We start from the raw sequence: 21955 nt of genomic DNA on the forward strand, positions 1-21955 counted from the left end.
ATGTGTATAGATATAATTGTGTTTCATCTAACTTTTTGCAGGAGCTCGTGGCAGGCTTGTGATTGATGGGGACATATTAAAACTACGACTCATTAGATTTTCATATCTATGACAAAAGTACACCTCAGTCGGGGTTTACCGATTAACCCGTTCTAGCGTTATACATTTAAAATTGAAATTTAGGCAGACAGCAGTCAACACAATAATCTTTGGTTTGTGTTTTCAGCGATGAAAATAAACCTTCCTTTGGCGAATACTTAGAGGCAAGCGTGTGATTCCGCCATGTATTCATTATAACAAACCGTAAATGTATCTGCTATATATGCTAAAACGGAAACTATCTAGTGCTACATGTGTATACTGCAGTACTCGCCCATCACAAATAGACAGTAGGTAGCACCAGGTACTATTTCCATATGCCCACCTTGCTGGCTTTTGAGAACAACTAAATGCAACGTGCAATTAAAATGACATCAACGTTTTTGTGTTTTATTTTCATTCAAAAGATAAGCAAAAACTGTACACAACTACAGGTTTGTCTAATTGTTACACCTGCAACCTTCCACTTTGCCAATGCACCATCAAATCCTGAAACATACATTGAATCCTGGTCGATATGAAAACCTGTCGAAATGGATGCCGTTCACTCACTGTCTGTCTCGATCACCGGATCTCATGGTACAAGTGGCCATCTACTGTATTCTGATATCGAACTCAGAATGTTGATTTGGCTTCTTGTATAAGCAGGTTGTATTCAAAAAGGACAAATAGGATATCAATCTACCTGAGAATATTTGATTGACCACTTGACGTGCAATGATCCTGGGCCACCATATGCTGTATGGTGTATCTCGTTGTCTTCAATCATCGCATGACAGGTAACAGTGGATTCTCTAATACACTCGATATAAACTCACAAACCCAGATATCACTAGATGGTGTTCCTAGTTACTTTGGACTTAAACTTAAGGATGATTATTTTAATGTTATCTGTGGACCGTTTGTAGCATTGCTTGTGGTAATGGTTTATGCATGAAATGTGTTTAACTAGTAACACAAATTGTGTAAAAAACTGACCAAAATTCATATCACTACCTAGACCATTATATTGCTATAGATACCAACGAGTTGTGTTTTCTAGAATATAACCATTTCTTTTTCTGCTCAATGTAGTGAACGAAAAAAAAAAAGAATAGAAAAAAAAGCTGCTCCAATCTGAAGATCATCATCAAATTTTGTGGTAATATAAAGGTTTAGAATTGAAATTGATCATATTATCATCACCATGTTCAGTAGAATTTAATTTCGTATGAGAAATCGACACACAGATTATTAAGGAAATCTATATTGCAAATTTTCCTGCACACGGAATGCATGGAATAGTAGGTCATTCAATTGTTGATCTTCACTTATTGCAGGAAATAAGATAACCTAATTGATGGAACATTTATAATTGTTTTCGGCTTGATGTCCACATTTTTATTTTTCTAAAGAAATATAAGTATAAAGATTTTGAAAATATTCACCGTTGGTTACAGAGAGCTAGAAACAGTAAAGACAAAGTGCTACACAACTTTACTGAAAGCGTCTTAATTTCCTTCAGCTAACACCACTTAACGTATATGTACCTCACCACTTCAGCACATCTTTCACAATTAAAAATCCTCTGCTTAAAACCAATAATTTCACCATTTGAAGCATGTACTTTTTTCTTGTTTCGTTCAAAGTTCCTTTTATGCCTTATATTTCCGTTTGTAACCACATATATCCAGGCGACAAGTCACCCATTGCCGTTGACCATTTTCATCACCAACAGAACCGTGCGCGCCTAAACTTTATGTCGTCGCGGTATTGGGCCGTATATTTTTAATAATTGGTTCATTAAACGCTCACTAGGTCAGCATAATTTAAAAGATACCATTGGAATAGAAACAAAAACATATCTTAATGATCTCTGAGTTCAATACATCTTCAATTTTTTATTATCTCAACAAGAAAAAAAAAATATCACGACTGTAAAGTCAAATGACATAAGGAAAACAAGGCTAGGGTAATTATCGAGTTGTTTTGAAAACTAAGGAACTAACTCAACATCCGTGTCCATAAATAGCCTTGATATTCAGTGTAAACATATTCTGGTAATTACTTTTCTTTCAGATAGATCTTGTCTTTGATATGTGTTATCTGTGCTATTTACGGCAACACGATTGTTCGAGCACAATTTAATTCCTAGATTAAATCTACAAACCGAACTTGCAATTTAAAATGATGATGAGCGTATAGTTAGACATATTAACTACCTATCTATTATAGAAACCCAACTCGGGATAGACAAGTCTGGAATCTTCATCAATGATCTGCTAGGTTGACTATAAATGATAAAGCGACCCCATCATTATCTCGAGGAACCCCATTTCTGATCAACTGTAATATAGACGGAGGACATAATGGTCACTAGGTCTACTCAATTAAGAGGTAGACTTTTTCTGATGGTCTGACGAGTACACAACATTAACATAATTGGTGATAATTTAAGTCTAAAAACCTTCTTCGTCTACCTAACATATCCGAAAAGTTGTGTAAATATTTGTCTATCGTAAGGAGGTGTTTCTATTCAAGCACTGCTCGCATGATCAATATATACTCGATATCAACAGTGTGTAGATATTGGTGTGGCGTTAGGTATTAACAGTGTGTAGATATTGGTGTGGTGTTAGGTATTAACAGTGTGTAGATATTGGTGTGGTGTTAGGTATTAACAGTGTGTAGATATTGGTGTGGCGTTAGGTATTAACAGTGTGTATATATTGGTGTGGCGTTAGGTATTAACAGTGTGTAGATATTGGTGTGGCGTTAGGTATTAACAGTGTGTATATATTGGTGTGGTGTTAGGTATTAACAGTGTGTAGATATTGGGATGGTGTTAGATATTAACGGTGTGTAGATATTGGTCTAGTGTTAGGTATTAACAGTGTGTATAGTATGAAGGGTGTTAGGTTATTATCTTAGGTATGAGATGTGGTTAGGTATTAACGTAGTATTTGTGTTAGTATATGTGGGTGTAGGTCTGCTCAATGTAGTGAACACCAGAACAACAAAACAAAAAAAATAGAAAAAAAAGCTGCTCCAATCTGAAGATCATCATCAAATTTTGTGGTAATATAAAGGTTTAGAATTGAAATTGATCATATTATCATCACCATGTTCAGTAGAATTTAATTTCGTATGAGAAATCGACACACAGATTATTAAGGAAATCTATATTGCAACTTTTCCTGCACACGGAATGCATGGATTAGTAGGTCATTCAATTGTTGATCTTCACTTATTGCAGGAAATAAGATAACCTAATTGATGGAACATTTATAATTGTTTTCGGCTTGATGTCCACATTTTTATTTTCCTAAAGAAATATAAGTATAAAGATTTTAAAAATATTCACCGTTGGTTACAGAGAGCTAGAAACAGTAAAGACAAAGTGCTACACAACTTTACTGAAAGCGTCTTAATTTCCTTCGGCTAACACCACTTAACGTATATGTTCCTCACCACTTCAGCACATCTTTCACAATTAAAAATCCTCTGCTTAAAACCAATAATTTCACCATTTGAAGCATGTACTTTTTTCTTGTTTCGTTCAAAGTTCCTTTTATGCCTTATATTTCCGTTTGTAACCACATATATCCAGGCGACAAGTCACCCATTGCCGTTGACCATTTTCATCACCAACAGAACCGTGCGCGCCTAAACTTTATGTCGTCGCGGTATTGGGCCGTATATTTTTAATGTAAAAAAGGAATGAGGTATCATAGACGTGATTGTATCTCTAAGAAAGGTTTCGTGTCAATAAGGGATTTTGAATCGAATACTCCTTGGAATAAAGTGCTTGATAACGGTCTAGACAAATATAAAACAGCTATAAAGAAATGCCATGTGTGTAATATTTGCCAATAAATACCGCAGCCATCGGACATTTGCCTCTTTATGAAAACAATAGAATATTCTACGCTGTGTCAATTGGTTCTCTACACCTCCTTGTTGACGTCTTTCAACGCTACTGTTATAATTATCTTAGACACCATTGTCCTCAACAATGTTGTTCATGATGTAAAAAGTTCGCTAATCTTTTTTAACGGGAACGTTTCTGCAACAAATGAGATGACTGATCATTACCGCGGAGAAAGCAGTCAAAATGTACCGACGAAATGCCTTTCTCCGACTTTTCCGAGATAATTGGTTCATTAAACGCTCACTATGTCAGCATAATTTAAAAGATACCATTGGAATAGAAACAAAAACATATCTTAATGATCTCTGGGTTCAATACATCTTCAATTTTTTATTATCTCAACAAGAAAAAAAAATATCACGACTGTAAAGTCAAATGACATAAGGAAAACAAGGCTAGGGTAATTATCGAGTTGTTTTGAAAACTAAGGAACTAACTCAACATCCGTGTCCATAAATAGCCTTGATATTCAGTGTAAACATATTCTGGTAATTACTTTTCTTTCAGATAGATCTTGTCTTTGATATGTGTTATCTGTGCTATTTACGGCAACACGATTGTTCGAGCACAATTTAATTCCTAGATTAAATCTACAAACCCAACTTGCAATTTAAAATGATGATGAGCGTATAGTTAGACATATTAACTACCTATCTATTATAGAAACCCAACTCGGGATAGACAAGTCTGGAATCTTCATCAATGATCTGCTAGGTTGACTATAAATGATAAAGCGACCCCATCATTATCTCGGGGAACCCCATTTCTGATCAACTGTAATATAGACGGAGGACATAATGGTCACTAGGTCTACTCAATTAAGAGGTAGACTTTTTCTGATGGTCTGACGAGTACACAACATTAACATAATTGGTGATAATTTAAGTCTAAAAACCTTTTTCGTCTACCTAACATATCCGAAAATATCAACAGTATGTAGATTTTGGTGTGGCGTTAGGTACTAACAGTATGTAGATATTGGTGTGGTGTTATGTACTAACAGTGTGCAGATATTGGTGTGGTGTTAGGTATTAACGGTGTGTAGATATTGGTGTGGCGTAAGGTACTAACAGTATGTATATATTGGTGTGGTGTTATGTACTAACGGTGTGTAGATCTTGGTGTGGTGTTAGGTATTAACGGTGTGTAGATATTGGTGTAGTGTTAGGTATTAACAGTGTGTAGATATTGGTGTGGCGTTAGGTATTAACAGTGTGTAGATAATGGCGTGGCGTTAGGTATTAACGGTGTGTAGATATTGGTATGGCGTTAGGTACTAACAGTGTGTAGATATTGGTGTGGTGTTAGGTATTAACAGTGTGTAGATATTGGTGTGGTGTTAGGTATTTACAGTGTGTAGATATTGGTGTGGCGTTAGGTATTAACAGTGTGTAGATATTGGGGTGGTGTTAGGTATTAACGGTGTGTATATATTGGTGTGGCGTTAGGTATTAACAGTGTGTAGATATTGGTGTGGTGTTAGGTATTAACGGTGTGTAGATATTGGTGTGGTGTTAGGTATTAACGGTGTGTAGATATTGGTGTAATGCTAGGTATTAACAGTGTGTAGATATTGGTGTGGCGTTAGGTATTGACAGTGTGTAGATAATGGCGTGGCGTTAGGTATTAACAGTGTGTAGATATTGGTATGGCGTTAGGTACTAACAGTGTGTAGATATTGGTGTGGTGTTAGGTATTAACAGTGTGTAGATATTGGTGTAGTGTTAGGTATTTACAGTGTGTAGATATTGGTGTGGCGTTAGGTATTAACAGTGTGTAGATATTGGGGTGGTGTTAGGTATTAACGGTGTGTATATATTGGTGTGGCGTTAGGTATTAACAGTGTGTAGATATTGGTATGGTGTTAGGTATTAACGGTGTGTAGATATTGGTGTAGCGTTAGGTATTAACAGTGTGTAGATATTGGTGTGGCGTTAGGTATTAACGGTGTGTAGATATTGGTATAGTGTTAGGTATTAACAGTGTGTAGATATTGGTGTGGTGTTAGGCATTAACAGTGTGTAGATATTGGTATAGCGTTAGGTATTAACAGTGTGTAGATGTCGGTGTGGTGTTAGGTATTAACAGTGCGTAGATATTGGTGTGGTGTTAGGTATTAACAGTGTGTAGATGTCGGTGTGATGTTAGGTATTAACAGTGTGTAGATATTGGTGTGGCGTTAGGTATTAACAGTGTGTAGATATTGGTGTGGCGTTAGGTATTAACAGTGTGTAGATATTGGTGTGGTGTTAGGTATTAACAGTGTGTAGATATTGGTGTGGTGTTAGGTATTAACAGTTTGTAGATATTGGTGTGGTGTTAGGTATTAACAGTGTGTAGATATTGGTGTGGTGTTAGGTATTTACAGTGTGTAGATATTGGTGTGGCGTTAGGTATTAACAGTGTGTAGATATTGGGGTGGTGTTAGGTATTAACGGTGTGTATATATTGGTGTGGCGTTAGGTATTAACAGTGTGTAGATATTGGTGTGGTGTTAGGTATTAACGGTGTGTAGATATTGGTGTGGTGTTAGGTATTAACGGTGTGTAGATATTGGTGTAATGCTAGGTATTAACAGTGTGTAGATATTGGTGTGGCGTTAGGTATTGACAGTGTGTAGATAATGGCGTGGCGTTAGGTATTAACAGTGTGTAGATATTGGTATGGCGTTAGGTACTAACAGTGTGTAGATATTGGTGTGGTGTTAGGTATTAACAGTGTGTAGATATTGGTGTAGTGTTAGGTATTTACAGTGTGTAGATATTGGTGTGGCGTTAGGTATTAACAGTGTGTAGATATTGGGGTGGTGTTAGGTATTAACGGTGTGTATATATTGGTGTGGCGTTAGGTATTAACAGTGTGTAGATATTGGTATGGTGTTAGGTATTAACGGTGTGTAGATATTGGTGTAGCGTTAGGTATTAACAGTGTGTAGATATTGGTGTGGCGTTAGGTATTAACGGTGTGTAGATATTGGTGTGTGTTAGGTATTAACAGTGTGTAGATATTGGTGTGGTGTTAGGTATTAACAGTGTGTAGATATTGGTGTGGCGTTAGGTATTAACAGTGTGTAGATATTGGTGTGGTGTTAGGTATTAACAGTGTGTAGATATTGGTGTGGTGTTAGGTATTAACAGTGTGTAGATATTGGTGTGGTGTTAGGTATTAACAGTGTGTAGATATTGGTGTGGCGTTAGGTATTAACAGTGTGTAGATATTGGTGTGGCGTTAGGTATTAACAGTGTGTAGATATTGGTGTGGTGTTAGGTATTAACAGTGTGTAGATATTGGTGTGGTGTTAGGTATTAACAGTGTGTAGATATTGGTGTGGTGTTAGGTATTAACAGTGTGTAGATATTGGTGTGATGTTAGGTATTAACAGTGTGTAGATATTGGTGTGGTGTTAGGTATTAACAGTGTGTAGATATTGGTGTGGTGTTAGGTATTAACAGTGTGTAGATATTGGTGTGGTGTTAGGTATTAACAGTGTGTAGATGTCGGTGTGATGTTAGGTATTAACGGTGTGTAGATATTGGTGTGGTGTTAGGTATTAACAGTGTGTATATATTGGTGTGGCATTAGGTATTAACAGTGTGTATATATATTGGTGTGGCGTTAGGTATTAACAGTGTGTAGATATTGGTGTGGCGTTAGGTATTAACAGTGTGTATATATTGGTGTGGCGTTAGGTATTAACAGTATGTAGATATTGGTGTGGACGTTAGGTATTAACGGTGTGTAGATATTGGTGTGGTGTTAGGTATTAACAGTGTGTAGATATTGGTGTGGCGTTAGGTATTAACAGTGTGTAGATATTGGTGTGGCGTTAGGTATTAACAGTATGTAGATATTGGTGTGGCGTTAGGTATTAACAGTGTGTAGATATTGGTTTGGTGTTAGGTATTAACAGTGTGTAGATATTGGTGTGGCGTTAGGTATTAACAGTGTGTAGATATTGGTGTGGTGTTAGGTATTAACAGTGTGTAGATATTGGTGTGGCGTTAGGTATTAACAGTGTGTAGATATTGGTGTGGTGTTAGGTATTAACAGTGTGTAGATATTGGTGTGGCGTTAGGTATTAACAGTGTGTAGATATTGGTGTGGCGTTAGGTATTAACAGTGTGTAGATATTGGTGTGGCGTTAGGTATTAACAGTGTGTAGATATTGGTGTGGTGTTAGGTATTAACAGTGTGTATATATTGGTGTGGTGTTAGGTATTAACAGTGTGTAGATATTGGTGTGGTGTTAGGTATTAACAGTGTGTAGATATTGGTGTAGTGTTAGGTATTAACAGTGTGTAGATATTGGTGTGGTGTTAGGTATTAACAGTGTGTAGATATTGGTGTGGCGTTAGGTATTAACAGTGTGTAGATATTGGTGTGGTGTTAGGTATTAACAGTGTGTAGATATTGGTGTGGTGTTAGGTATTAACAGTGTGTAGATATTGGTGTGGCGTTAGGTATTAACAGTGTGTAGATATTGGTGTGGCGTTAGGTATTAACAGTGTGTAGATATTGGTGTGGCGTTAGGTATTAACAGTGTGTAGATATTGGTGTGGTGTTAGGTATTAACAGTTTGTAGATATTGGTGTGGCGTTAGGTATTAACAGTGTGTAGATATTGGTGTGGTGTTAGGTATTAACAGTGTGTAGATATTGGTGTGGTGTTAGGTATTAACAGTGTGTAGATATTGGTGTGGTGTTAGGTATTAACAGTGTGTAGATATTGGTGTGGTGTTAGGTATTAACAGTGTGTATATATTGGTGTGGTGTTAGGTATTAACAGTGTGTAGATATTGGTGTGGCGTTAGGTATTAACAGTGTGTAGATATTGGTGTGATGTTAGGTATTAACAGTGTGTAGATATTGGTGTGGTGTTAGGTATTAACGGTGTGTAGATATTGGTGTGGCGTTAGGTATTAACAGTGTGTAGATATTGGTGTGGCGTTAGGTATTAACAGTGTGTAGATATTGGTGTGACGTTAGGTATTAACGGTGTGTAGATATTGGTGTGGTGTTAGGTATTAACAGTGTGTATATATTGGTGTGGCGTTAGGTATTAACAGTGTGTAGATATTGGTGTGGCGTTAGGTATTAACAGTGTGTAGATATTGGTGTGCGTTAGGTATTAACAGTGTGTAGATATTGGTGTGGTGTTAGGTATTAACAGTGTGTAGATATTGGTGTGGCGTTAGGTATTAACAGTGTGTAGATATTGGTGTAGTGTTAGGTATTAACAGTCTGTATATATTGGTGTGGCGTTAGGTATTAACAGTGTGTAGATATTGGTGTGGTGTTAGGTATTAACAGTGTGTAGATATTGGTGTGGCGTTAGGTATTAACAGTGTGTAGATATTGGTGTGGCGTTAGGTATTAACAGTGTGTAGATATTGGTGTGGCGTTAGGTATTAACAGTGTGTAGATATTGGTGTGGTGTTAGGTATTAACAGTGTGTAGATATTGGTGTGGTGTTAGGTATTAACAGTGTGTATATATTGGTGTGGCGTTAGGTATTAACAGTGTGTAGATATTGGTGTGGTGTTAGGTATTAACAGTGTGTATGTATTGGTGTAGTGTTAGGTATTAACAGTGTGTAGATATTGGTGAAGTGTTAGGTATTAGCAGTGTGTAGATATTGGTGTGGTGTTAGGTATTAACGGTGTGTAGATATTGGTGTGGTGTTAGGTATTAACAGTGTGTATGTATTGGTGTAGTGTTAGGTATTAACAGTGTGTAGATATTGGTGTGGTGTTAGGTATTAACAGTGTGTAGATATTGGTGTGGCGTTAGGTATTAACAGTGTGTAGATATTGTGTGGCGTTAGGTATTAACAGTGTGTAGATATTGGTGTGGCGTTAGGTATTAACAGTGTGTAGATATTGGTGTGGTGTTAGGTATTAACAGTTTGTAGATATTGGTGTGGCGTTAGGTATTAACAGTGTGTAGATATTGGTGTGGTGTTAGGTATTAACAGTGTGTATATATTGGTGTGGTGTTAGGTATTAACAGTGTGTAGATATTGGTGTGGCGTTAGGTATTAACAGTGTGTAGATATTGGTGTGATGTTAGGTATTAACAGTGTGTAGATATTGGTGTGGTGTTAGGTATTAACAGTGTGTAGATATTGGTGTGGCGTTAGGTATTAACAGTGTGTAGATATTGGTGTGGCGTTAGGTATTAACAGTGTGTAGATATTGGTGTGGTGTTAGGTATTAACAGTGTGTAGATATTGGTGTGGTGTTAGGTATTAACAGTGTGTAGATATTGGTGTGGTGTTAGGTATTAACAGTGTGTAGATATTGGTGTGGTGTTAGGTATTAACAGTGTGTAGATATTGGTGTTGTGTTAGGTATTAACAGTGTGTAGATATTGGTGTGGTGTTAGGTATTAACAGTGTGTAGATATTTGGTGTGATGTTAGGTATTAACGGTGTGTAGATATTGGTGTGGTGTTAGGTATTAACAGTGTGTAGATATTGGTGTGGCGTTAGGTATTAACAGTGTGTAGATATTGGTGTGGCGTTAGGTATTAACAGTGTGTATATATTGGTGTGGCGTTAGGTATTAACAGTGTGTAGATATTGGTGTGGCGTTAGGTATTAACAGTGTGTAGATATTGGTGTGGCGTTAGGTATTAACAGGTGTGTAGATATTGGTGTGGTGTTAGGTATTAACAGTGTGTAGATATTGGTGTGGCGTTAGGTATTAACAGTGTGTAGATATTGGTGTAGTGTTAGGTATTAACAGTGTGTAGATATTGGTGTGGTGTTAGGTATTAACAGTGTGTATATATTGGTGTGGTGTTAGGTATTAACAGTGTGTAGATATTGGTGTGGTGTTAGGTATTAACAGTGTGTAGATATTGGTGTGGCGTTAGGTATTAACAGTGTGTAGATATTGGTGTGGCGTTAGGTATTAACAATGTGTAGATATTGGTGTGGCGTTAGGTATTAACAGTGTGTAGATATTGGTGTGGTGTTAGGTATTAACAGTGTGTAGATATTGGTGTGGCGTTAGGTATTAACAATGTGTAGATATTGGTGTGGTGTTAGGTATTAACAGTGTGTAGATATTGGTGTGGTGTTAGGTATTAACAGTGTGTAGATATTGGTGTGGTGTTAGGTATTAACGGTGTGTAGATATTGGTGTGGTGTTAGGTACTAACAGTGTGTATATATTGGTGTGGTGTTAGGTAATAACAGTGTGTAGATATTGGTGTGGCGTTAGGTATTAACAGTGTGTAGATATTGGTGTGGTGTTAGGTATTAACAGTGTGTAGATATTGGTGTGGTGTTAGGTATTAACGGTGTGTAGATATTGGTGTGGCGTTAGGTATTAACAGTGTGCAGATATTGGTGTGGCGTTAGGTATTAACGGTGTGTAGATATTGGTCTGGCGTTAGGTATTAACAATGTGTAGATATTGGTGTGGTGTTAGGTATTAACAGTGTGTAGATATTTGTGTGGCGTTAGGTATTAACAGTGTGTATATATTGGTCGTGTGTTAGGTATTAACAGTGTGTAGATATTGGTGTTGTGTTAGGTATTAACGGTGTGTAGATATTGGTGTGGTGTTAAGTATTAACAGTGTGTATATATTGGTGTGGCGTTAGGTATTAACAGTTTGTAGATATTGGTGTGGCGTTAGGTATTAACAATATGTAGATATTGGCATGGCGTTAGGTATTAACAGTGTGTAGATATTGGTGTGGTGTTAGGTATTAACAGTTTGTAGATATTGGTGTGGCGTTAGGTATTAACAATGTGTAGATATTGGTGTGGTGTTAGGCATTAACAGTGTGTAGATATTGGTGTGGTGTTAGGTATTAACAATGTGTAGATATTGGTGTGGTGTTAGGTATTAACAGTGTGTAGATATTGGTGTGGTGTTAGGTATTAACAGTGTGTAGATATTGGTGTGGTGTTAGGTATTAACAGTGTGTAGATATTGGTGTGGTGTTAGGTATTAACAGTGTGTATATATTGGTGTGGTGTTAGGTATTAACAGTGTGTAGATATTGGTGTGGCGTTAGGTATTAACAGTGTGTAGATATTGGTGTGATGTTAGGTATTAACAGTGTGTAGATATTGGTGTGGTGTTAGGTATTAACGGTGTGTAGATATTGGTGTGGCGTTAGGTATTAACAGTGTGTAGATATTGGTGTGGCGTTAGGTATTAACAGTGTGTAGATATTGGTGTGGCGTTAGGTATTAACAGTGTGTAGATATTGGTGTGGGTTAGGTATTAACAGTGTGTATATATTGGTGTGGTGTTAGGTATTAACAGTGTGTAGATATTGGTGTGGCGTTAGGTATTAACAGTGTGTAGATATTGGTGTGATGTTAGGTATTAACAGTGTGTAGATATTGGTGTGGTGTTAGGTATTAACAGGTGTGTAGATATTGGTGTGGCGTTAGGTATTAACAGTGTGTAGATATTGGTGTGGCGTTAGGTATTAACGGTGTGTAGATATTGGTGTGGCGTTAGGTATTAACAGTGTGTAGATATTGGTGTGGTGTTAGGTATTAACAGTGTGTAGATATTGGTGTGGCGTTAGGTATTAACAGTGTGTAGATATTGGTGTGTGTTAGGTATTAACAGTGTGTAGATATTGGTGTTGTGTTAGGTATTAACGGTGTGTAGATATTGGTGTGGTGTTAGGTATTAACAGTGTGTATATATTGGTGTGGCGTTAGGTATTAACAGTGTGTAGATATTGGTGTGGCGTTAGGTATTAACAGTGTGTAGATATTGGTGTGGCGTTAGGTATTAACAGTGTGTAGATATTGGTGTGGTGTTAGGTATTAACAGTGTGTAGATATTGGTGTGGCGTTAGGTATTAACAGTGTGTAGATATTGGTGTGGTGTTAGGTATTAACAGTGTGTAGATATTGGTGTGGTGTTAGGTATTAACAGTGTGTAGATATTGGTGTGGCGTTAGGTATTAACGGTGTGTAGATATTGGTGTGGTGTTAGGTATTAACAGTGTGTATATATTGGTGTGGTGTTAGGTATTAACAGTGTGTAGATATTGGTGTGGCGTTAGGTATTAACAGTGTGTAGATATTGGTGTGATGTTAGGTATTAACAGTGTGTAGATATTGGTGTGGTGTTAGGTATTAACGGTGTGTAGATATTGGTGTGGCGTTAGGTATTAACAGTGTGTATATATTGGTGTGGCGTTAGGTATTAACAGTGTGTAGATATTGGTGTGGCGTTAGGTATTAACAGTGTGTAGATATTGGTGTGGTGTTAGGTATTAACAGTATGTAGATATTGGTGTGGCGTTAGGTATTAACAGTGTGTATATATTGGTGTGGCGTTAGGTATTAACAGTGTGTAGATATTGGTGTGACGTTAGGTATTAACGGTGTGTAGATATTGGTGTGGTGTTAGGTATTAACAGTGTGTAGATATTGGTGTGGCGTTAGGTATTAACAGTGTGTAGATATTGGTGTAGTGTTAGGTATTAACAGTGTGTATATATTGGTGTGGCGTTAGGTACTAACAGTTTGTATATATTGGTGTGGTGTTAGGTATTAACAGTGTGTAGATATTGATGTGGCGTTAGGTATTAACAGTGTGTAGATATTGGCATGGCGTTAGGTATTAACAGTGTGTAGATATTGGTATGGCGTTAGGTATTAACAGTGTGTAGATATTGGTGTGGTGTTAGGTATTAACAGTGTGTAGATATTGGTGTGGTGTTAGGTATTAACAGTGTGTATGTATTGGTGTGGCGTTAGGTATTAACAGTGTGTAGATATTGGTGTAAGTGTTAGGTATTAACAGTGTGTAGATATTGGTGTGGTGTTAGGTATTAACAGTGTGTAGATATTGGTGTGGTGTTAGGTATTAACAGTGTGTAGATATTGGTGTGGTGTTAGGTATTAACAGTGTGTAGATATTGGTGTGGTGTTAGGTATTAACAGTGTGTAGATATTGGTGTGGCGTTAGGTATTAACAGTGTGTAGATATTGGTGTGGCGTTAGGTATTAACAGTGTGTAGATATTGGTGTGGCGTTAGGTATTAACAGTGTGTAGATATTGGTGTGGTGTTAGGTATTAACAGTGTGTAGATATTGGTGTGGCGTTAGGTATTAACAGTGTGTAGATATTGGTGTGGTGTTAGGTATTAACAGTGTGTATATATTGGTGTGGTGTTAGGTATTAACAGTGTGTAGATATTGGTGTGGCGTTAGGTATTAACAGTGTGTAGATATTGGTGTGGCGTTAGGTATTAACAGTGTGTAGATATTGGTGTGGTGTTAGGTATTAACAGTGTGTAGATATTGGTGTGGCGTTAGGTATTAACAGTGTGTAGATATTGGTGTGGCGTTAGGTATTAACAGTGTGTAGATATTGGTGTGGTGTTAGGTATTAACAGTGTGTAGATATTGGTGTGGTGTTAGGTATTAACAGTGTGTAGATATTGGTGTGGTGTTAGGTATTAACAGTGTGTAGATATTGGTGTGGTGTTAGGTATTAACAGTGTGTAGATATTGGTGTGGTGTTAGGTATTAACAGTGTGTAGATATTGGTGTGGTGTTAGGTATTAACAGTGTGTAGATATTGGTGTGGCTGTTAGGTATTAACAGTGTGTAGATATTGGTGTGGTGTTAGGTATTAACAGTGTGTAGATATTGGTGTGGCGTTAGGTATTAACAGTGTGTAGATATTGGTGTGGCGTTAGGTATTAACAGTGTGTAGATATTGGTGTGGCGTTAGGTATTAACAGTGTGTATATATTGGTGTGGCGTTAGGTATTAACAGTGTGTAGATATTGGTGTGGCGTTAGGTATTAACAGTGTGTAGATATTGGTGTGGTGTTAGGTATTAACAGTGTGTAGATATTGGTGTGGCGTTATGTATTAACAGTGTGTAGATATTGGTGTAGTGTTAGGTATTAACAGTGTGTAGATATTGGTGTGGTGTTAGGTATTAACAGTGTGTAGATATTGGTGTAGTGTTAGGTATTAACAGTGTGTAGATATTGGTGTGGTGTTAGGTATTACAGTGTGTAGATATTGGTGTGGCGTTAGGTATTAACAGTGTGTAGATATTGGTGTGGCGTTAGGTATTAACAATGTGTAGATATTGGTGTGGCGTTAGGTATTAACAGTGTGTAGATATTGGTGTGGTGTTAGGTATTAACAGTGTGTAGATATTGGTGTGGCGTTAGGTATTAACAATGTGTAGATATTGGTGTGGTGTTAGGTATTAACAGTGTGTAGATATTGGTGTGGTGTTAGGTATTAACAGTGTGTAGATATTGGTGTGGTGTTAGGTATTAACGGTGTGTAGATATTGGTGTGGTGTTAGGTATTAACAGTGTGTATATATTGGTGTGGTGTTAGGTAATAACAGTGTGTAGATATTGGTGTGGCGTTAGGTATTAACAGTGTGTAGATATTGGTGTGATGTTAGGTATTAACAGTGTGTAGATATTGGTGTGGTGTTAGGTATTAACGGTGTGCAGATATTGGTGTGGCGTTAGGTATTAACAGTGTGCAGATATTGGTGTGGCGTTAGGTATTAACGGTGTGTAGATATTGGTGTGGCGTTAGGTATTAACAATGTGTAGATATTGGTGTGGTGTTAGGTATTAACAGTGTGTAGATATTTGTGTGGCGTTAGGTATTAACAGTGTGTATATATTGGTCGTGTGTTAGGTATTAACAGTGTGTAGATATTGGTGTGGTGTTAGGTATTAACGGTGTGTAGATATTGGTGTGGTGTTAGGTATTAACAGTGTGTATATATATTGGTGTGGCGTTAGGTATTAACGGTGTGCACATATTGGTGTGGCGTTAGGTATTAACAGTGTGTAGATATTGGCATGGCGTTAGGTATTAACAGTGTGTAGATATTGGTGTGGTGTTAGGTATTAACAGTCTGTAGATATTGGTGTGGCGTTAGGTATTAACAGTGTGTAGATATTGGTGTGGTGTTAGGTATTAACAGTGTGTAGATATTGGTGTGGTGTTAGGTATTAACAGTGTGTAGATATTGGTGTGGTGTTAGGTATTAACAGTGTGTAGATATTGGTGTGGTGTTAGGTATTAACAGTGTGTAGATATTGGTGTGGTGTTAGGTATTAACGGTGTGTAGATATTGGTGTGGTGTTAGGTACTAACAGTGTGTATATATTGGTGTGGTGTTAGGTATTAACAGTGTGTAGATATTGGTGTGGCGTTAGGTATTAACAGTGTGTAGATATTGGTGTGATGTTAGGTATTAACAGTGTGTAGATATTGGTGTGGTGTTAGGTATTAACAGTGTGTAGATATTGGTGTGGCGTTAGGTATTAACAGTGTGTAGATATTGGTGTGGCGTTAGGTATTAACAGTGTGTAGATATTGGTGTGGCGTTAGGTATTAACGGTGTGTAGATATTGGTGTGGTGTTAGGTATTAACAGTGTGTAGATATTGGTGTGGTGTTAGGTATTAACAGTGTGTAGATATTGGTGTGGCGTTAGGTATTAACAGTGTGTAGATATTGGTGTGGCTGTTAGGTATTAACAGTGTGTAGATATTGGTGTGGTGTTAGGTATTAACAGTGTGTAGATATTGGTGTGGTGTTAGGTATTAACAGTGTGTAGATATTGGTGTGGCGTTAGGTATTAACAGTGTGTAGATATTGGTGTGGCGTTAGGTATTAACAGTGTGTAGATATTGGTGTGGTGTTAGGTATTAACAGTGTGTAGATATTGGTGTGGCGTTAGGTATTAACAGTGTGTATATATTGGTCGTGTGTTAGGTATTAACAGTGTGTAGATATTGGTGTTGTGTTAGGTATTAACGGTGTGTAGATATTGGTGTGGTGTTAAGTATTAACAGTGTGTATATATTGCTGTGGCATTAGGTATTAACAGTTTGTAGATATTGGTGTGGCGTTAGGTATTAACAATGTGTAGATATTGGTGTGGCGTTAGGTATTAACAGTGTGTAGATATTGGTGTGGTGTTAGGTATTAACAGTTTGTAGATATTGGTGTGGCGTTAGGTATTAACAATGTGTAGATATTGGTGTGGTGTTAGGCATTAACAGTGTGTAGATATTGGTGTGGTGTTAGGTATTAACAGTGTGTAGATATTGGTGTGGTGTTAGGTATTATCGGTGTGTAGATATTGGTGTGGTGTTAGGTACTAACAGTGTGTATATATTGGTGTGGTGTTAGGTATTAACAGTGTGTAGATATTGGTGTGGCGTTAGGTATTAACAGTGTGTAGATATTGGTGTGATGTTAGGTATTAACAGTGTGTAGATATTGGTGTGGTGTTAGGTATTAACGGTGTGCAGATATTGGTGTGGCGTTAGGTATTAACAGTGTGCAGATATTGGTGTGGCGTTAGGTATTAACGGTGTGTAGATATTGGTGTGGCGTTAGGTATTAACGGTGTGTAGATATTGGGGTGGTTTTAGGTATTAACAGTGTGTAGATATTGGTGTGGTGTTAGGTATTAACGGTGTGTAGATATTGGTGTGGCGTTAGGTATTAACAGTGTGTAGATATTGGTGTGGCGTTAGGTATTAACAGTGTGTAGATATTGGTGTGGTGTTAGGTATTAACAGTGTGTAGATATTGGTGTGGTGTTAGGTATTAACAGTTTGTAGATATTGGTGTTGTGTTAAGTATTAACAGTTTGTAGATGTCGGTGTGATGTTAGGTATTAACAGTGTGTAGATATTGGTGTGGTGTTAGGTATTAACAGTGTGTAGATATTGGTGTTGTGTTAGGTATTAACAGTGTATAGATATTGGTGTGGTGTTAGGTATTAACAGTGTGTAGATGTCGGTGTGATGTTAGGTATTAACGGTGTGTAGATATTGGTGTGGTGTTAGGTATTAACAGTGTGTAGATATTGGTGTGGCATTAGGTATTAACAGTGTGTATATATTGGTGTGGCGTTAGGTATTAACAGTGTGTATATATTGGTGTGGCGTTAGGTATTAACAGTCTGTATATATTGGTGTGGCGTTAGGTATTAACAGTATGTAGATATTGGTATGACGTTAGGTATTAACGGTGTGTAGATATTGGTGTGGTGTTAGGTATTAACAGTGTGTAGATATTGGTGTGGCGTTAGGTATTAACAGTGTGTAGATATTGGTGTAGTGTTAGGTATTAACAGTGTGTAGATATTGGTGTGGTGTTAGGTATTAACAGTGTGTATGTATTGGTGTAGTGTTAGGTATTAACAGTGTGTAGATATTGGTGTGGTGTTAGGTATTTACAGTGTGTAGATATTGGTGTGGCGTTAGGTATTAACAGTTTGTAGATATTGGTGTGGCGTTAGGTATTAACAATGTGTAGATATTGGTGTGGCGTTAGGTATTAACAGTGTGTAGATATTGGTGTGGTGTTAGGTATTAACAGTGTGTAGATATTGGTGTGGCGTTAGGTATTAACAATGTGTAGATATTGGTGTGGTGTTAGGTATTAACAGTGTGTAGATATTGGTGTGGTGTTAGGTATTAACAGTGTGTAGATATTGGTGTGGTGTTAGGTATTAACGGTGTGTAGATATTGGTGTGGTGTTAGGTACTAACAGTGTGTATATATTGGTGTGGTGTTAGGTAATAACGGTGTGTAGATATTGGTGTGGCGTTAGGTATTAACAGTGTGTATATATTGGTGTGGCGTTAGGTATTAACAGTCTGTATATATTGGTGTGGCGTTAGGTATTAACAGTATGTAGATATTGGTGTGGCGTTAGGTATTAACGGTGTGTAGATATTGGTGTGGTGTTAGGTATTAACAGTGTGTAGATATTGGTGTGGCGTTAGGTATTAACAGTGTGTAGATATTGGTGTGGTGTTAGGTATTAACAGTGTGTAGATATTGGTGTGGTGTTAGGTATTAACAGTGTGTAGATATTGGTGTGGCGTTAGGTATTAACAGTGTGTAGATATTGGTGTGGTGTTAGGTATTAACAGTGTGTAGATATTGGTGTGGCGTTAGGTATTAACAGTGTGTAGATATTGGTGTGGCGTTAGGTATTAACAGTGTGTAGATATTGGTGTGGCGTTAGGTATTAACAGTGTGTAGATATTGGTGTGGTGTTAGGTATTAACAGTGTGTAGATATTGGTGTGGCGTTAGGTATTAACAGTGTGTAGATATTGGTGTGGTGTTAGGTATTAACAGTGTGTAGATATTGGTGTGGTGTTAGGTATTAACAGTGTGTAGATATTGGTGTGGTGTTAGGTATTAACGGTGTGTAGATATTGGTGTGGTGTTAGGTACTAACAGTGTGTATATATTGGTGTGGTGTTAGGTAATAACAGTGTGTAGATATTGGTGTGGCGTTAGGTATTAACAGTGTGTAGATATTGGTGTGATGTTAGGTATTAACAGTGTGTAGATATTGGTGTGGTGTTAGGTATTAACGGTGTGCAGATATTGGTGTGGCGTTAGGTATTAACAGTGTGCAGATATTGGTGTGGCGTTAGGTATTAACGGTGTGTAGATATTGGTGTGGCGTTAGGTATTAACAATGTGTAGATATTGGTGTGGTGTTAGGTATTAACAGTGTGTAGATATTTGTGTGGCGTTAGGTATTAACAGTGTGTATATATTGGTCGTGTGTTAGGTATTAACAGTGTGTAGATATTGGTGTTGTGTTAGGTATTAACGGTGTGTAGATATTGGTGTGGTGTTAAGTATTAACAGTGTGTATATATTGGTGTGGCGTTAGGTATTAACAGTTTGTAGATATTGGTGTGGCGTTAGGTATTAACAATGTGTAGATATTGGTGTGGCGTTAGGTATTAACAGTGTGTAGATATTGGTGTGGTGTTAGGTATTAACAGTTTGTAGATATTGGTGTGGCGTTAGGTATTAACAATGTGTAGATATTGGTGTGGTGTTAGGCATTAACAGTGTGTAGATATTGGTGTGGTGTTAGGTATTAACAGTGTGTAGATATTGGTGTGGTGTTAGGTATTAACGGTGTGTAGATATTGGTGTGGTGTTAGGTACTAACAGTGTGTATATATTGGTGTGGTGTTAGGTATTAACAGTGTGTAGACATTGGTGTGGCGTTAGGTATTAACAGTGTGTAGATATTGGTGTGATGTTAGGTATTAACAGTGTGTAGATATTGGTGTGGTGTTAGGTATTAACGGTGTGCAGATATTGGTGTGGCGTTAGGTATTAACAGTGTGCAGATATTGGTGTGGCGTTAGGTATTAACGGTGTGTAGATATTGGTGTGGCGTTAGGTATTAACGGTGTGTAGATATTGGGGTGGTTTTAGGTATTAACAGTGTGTATATATTGGTGTGGTGTTAGGTAATAACAGTGTGTAGATTTTGGTGTGGCGTTAGGTATTAACAGTGTGTAGATATTGGTGTGATGTTAGGTATTAACAGTGTGTAGATATTGGTGTGGTGTTAGGTATTAACGGTGTGCAGATATTGGTGTGGCGTTAGGTATTAACAGTGTGCAGATATTGGTGTGGCGTTAGGTATTAACAGTGTGTAGATATTGGTGTGGCGTTAGGTATTAACAATGTGTAGATATTGGTGTGGTGTTAGGTATTAACAGTTTGTAGATATTTGTGTGGCGTTAGGTATTAACAGTGTGTATATATTGGTCGTGTGTTAGGTATTAACAGTGTGTAGATATTGGTGTTGTGTTAGGTATTAACGGTGTGTAGATATTGGTGTGGTGTTAGGTATTTACAGTGTGTAGATATTGGTGTGGCGTTAGGTATTAACAGTTTGTAGATATTGGTGTGGCGTTAGGTATTAACAATGTGTAGATATTGGTGTGGCGTTAGGTATTAACAGTGTGTAGATATTGGTGTGGTGTTAGGTATTAACAGTTTGTAGATATTGGTGTGGCGTTAGGTATTAACAATGTGTAGATATTGGTGTGGTGTTAGGTATTAACAGTGTGTAGATATTGGTGTGGTGTTAGGTATTAACAGTGTGTAGATATTGGTGTGGTGTTAGGTATTAACGGTGTGTAGATATTGGTGTGGTGTTAGGTACTAACAGTGTGTATATATTGGTGTGGTGTTAGGTAATAACGGTGTGTAGATATTGGTGTGGCGTTAGGTATTAACAGTGTGTATATATTGGTGTGGCGTTAGGTATTAACAGTCTGTATATATTGGTGTGGCGTTAGGTATTAACAGTATGTAGATATTGGTATGACGTTAGGTATTAACGGTGTGTAGATATTGGTGTGGTGTTAGGTATTAACAGTGTGTAGATATTGGTGTGGCGTTATGTATTAACAGTGTGTAGATATTGGTGTAGTGTTAGGTATTAACAGTGTGTAGATATTGGTGTGGTGTTAGGTATTAACAGTGTGCAGATATTGGTGTGGCGTTAGGTATTAACAGTGTGTAGATATTGGTGTGGTGTTAGGTATTTACAGTTTGTAGATATTGGTGTGGCGTTAGGTATTAACAGTTTGTAGATATTGGTGTGGCGTTAGGTATTAACAATGTGTAGATATTGGTGTGGCGTTAGGTATTAACAGTGTGTAGATATTGGTGTGGTGTTAGGTATTAACAGTTTGTAGATATTGGTGTGGCGTTAGGTATTAACAGTGTGTAGATATTGGTGTGGTGTTAGGTATTAACAGTGTGTAGATATTGGTGTGGTGTTAGGTATTAACAGTGTGTAGATATTGGTGTGGTGTTAGGTATTAACAGTGTGTAGATATTGGTGTGGTGTTAGGTATTAACAGTGTGTATATATTGGTGTGGTGTTAGGTATTAACAGTGTGTAGATATTGGTGTGGCGTTAGGTATTAACAGTGTGTAGATATTGGTGTGGATGTTAGGTATTAACAGTGTGTAGATATTGGTGTGGTGTTAGGTATTAACAGTGTGTAGATATTGGTGTGGCGTTAGGTATTAACAGTGTGTAGATATTGGTGTGGCGTTAGGTATTAACAGTGTGTAGATATTGGTGTGGCGTTAGGTATTAA

This window comes from Pecten maximus, chromosome 3, assembly GCF_902652985.1.
Source record: "Pecten maximus chromosome 3, xPecMax1.1, whole genome shotgun sequence".
Lineage (NCBI taxonomy): Eukaryota > Metazoa > Mollusca > Bivalvia > Pectinida > Pectinidae > Pecten > Pecten maximus.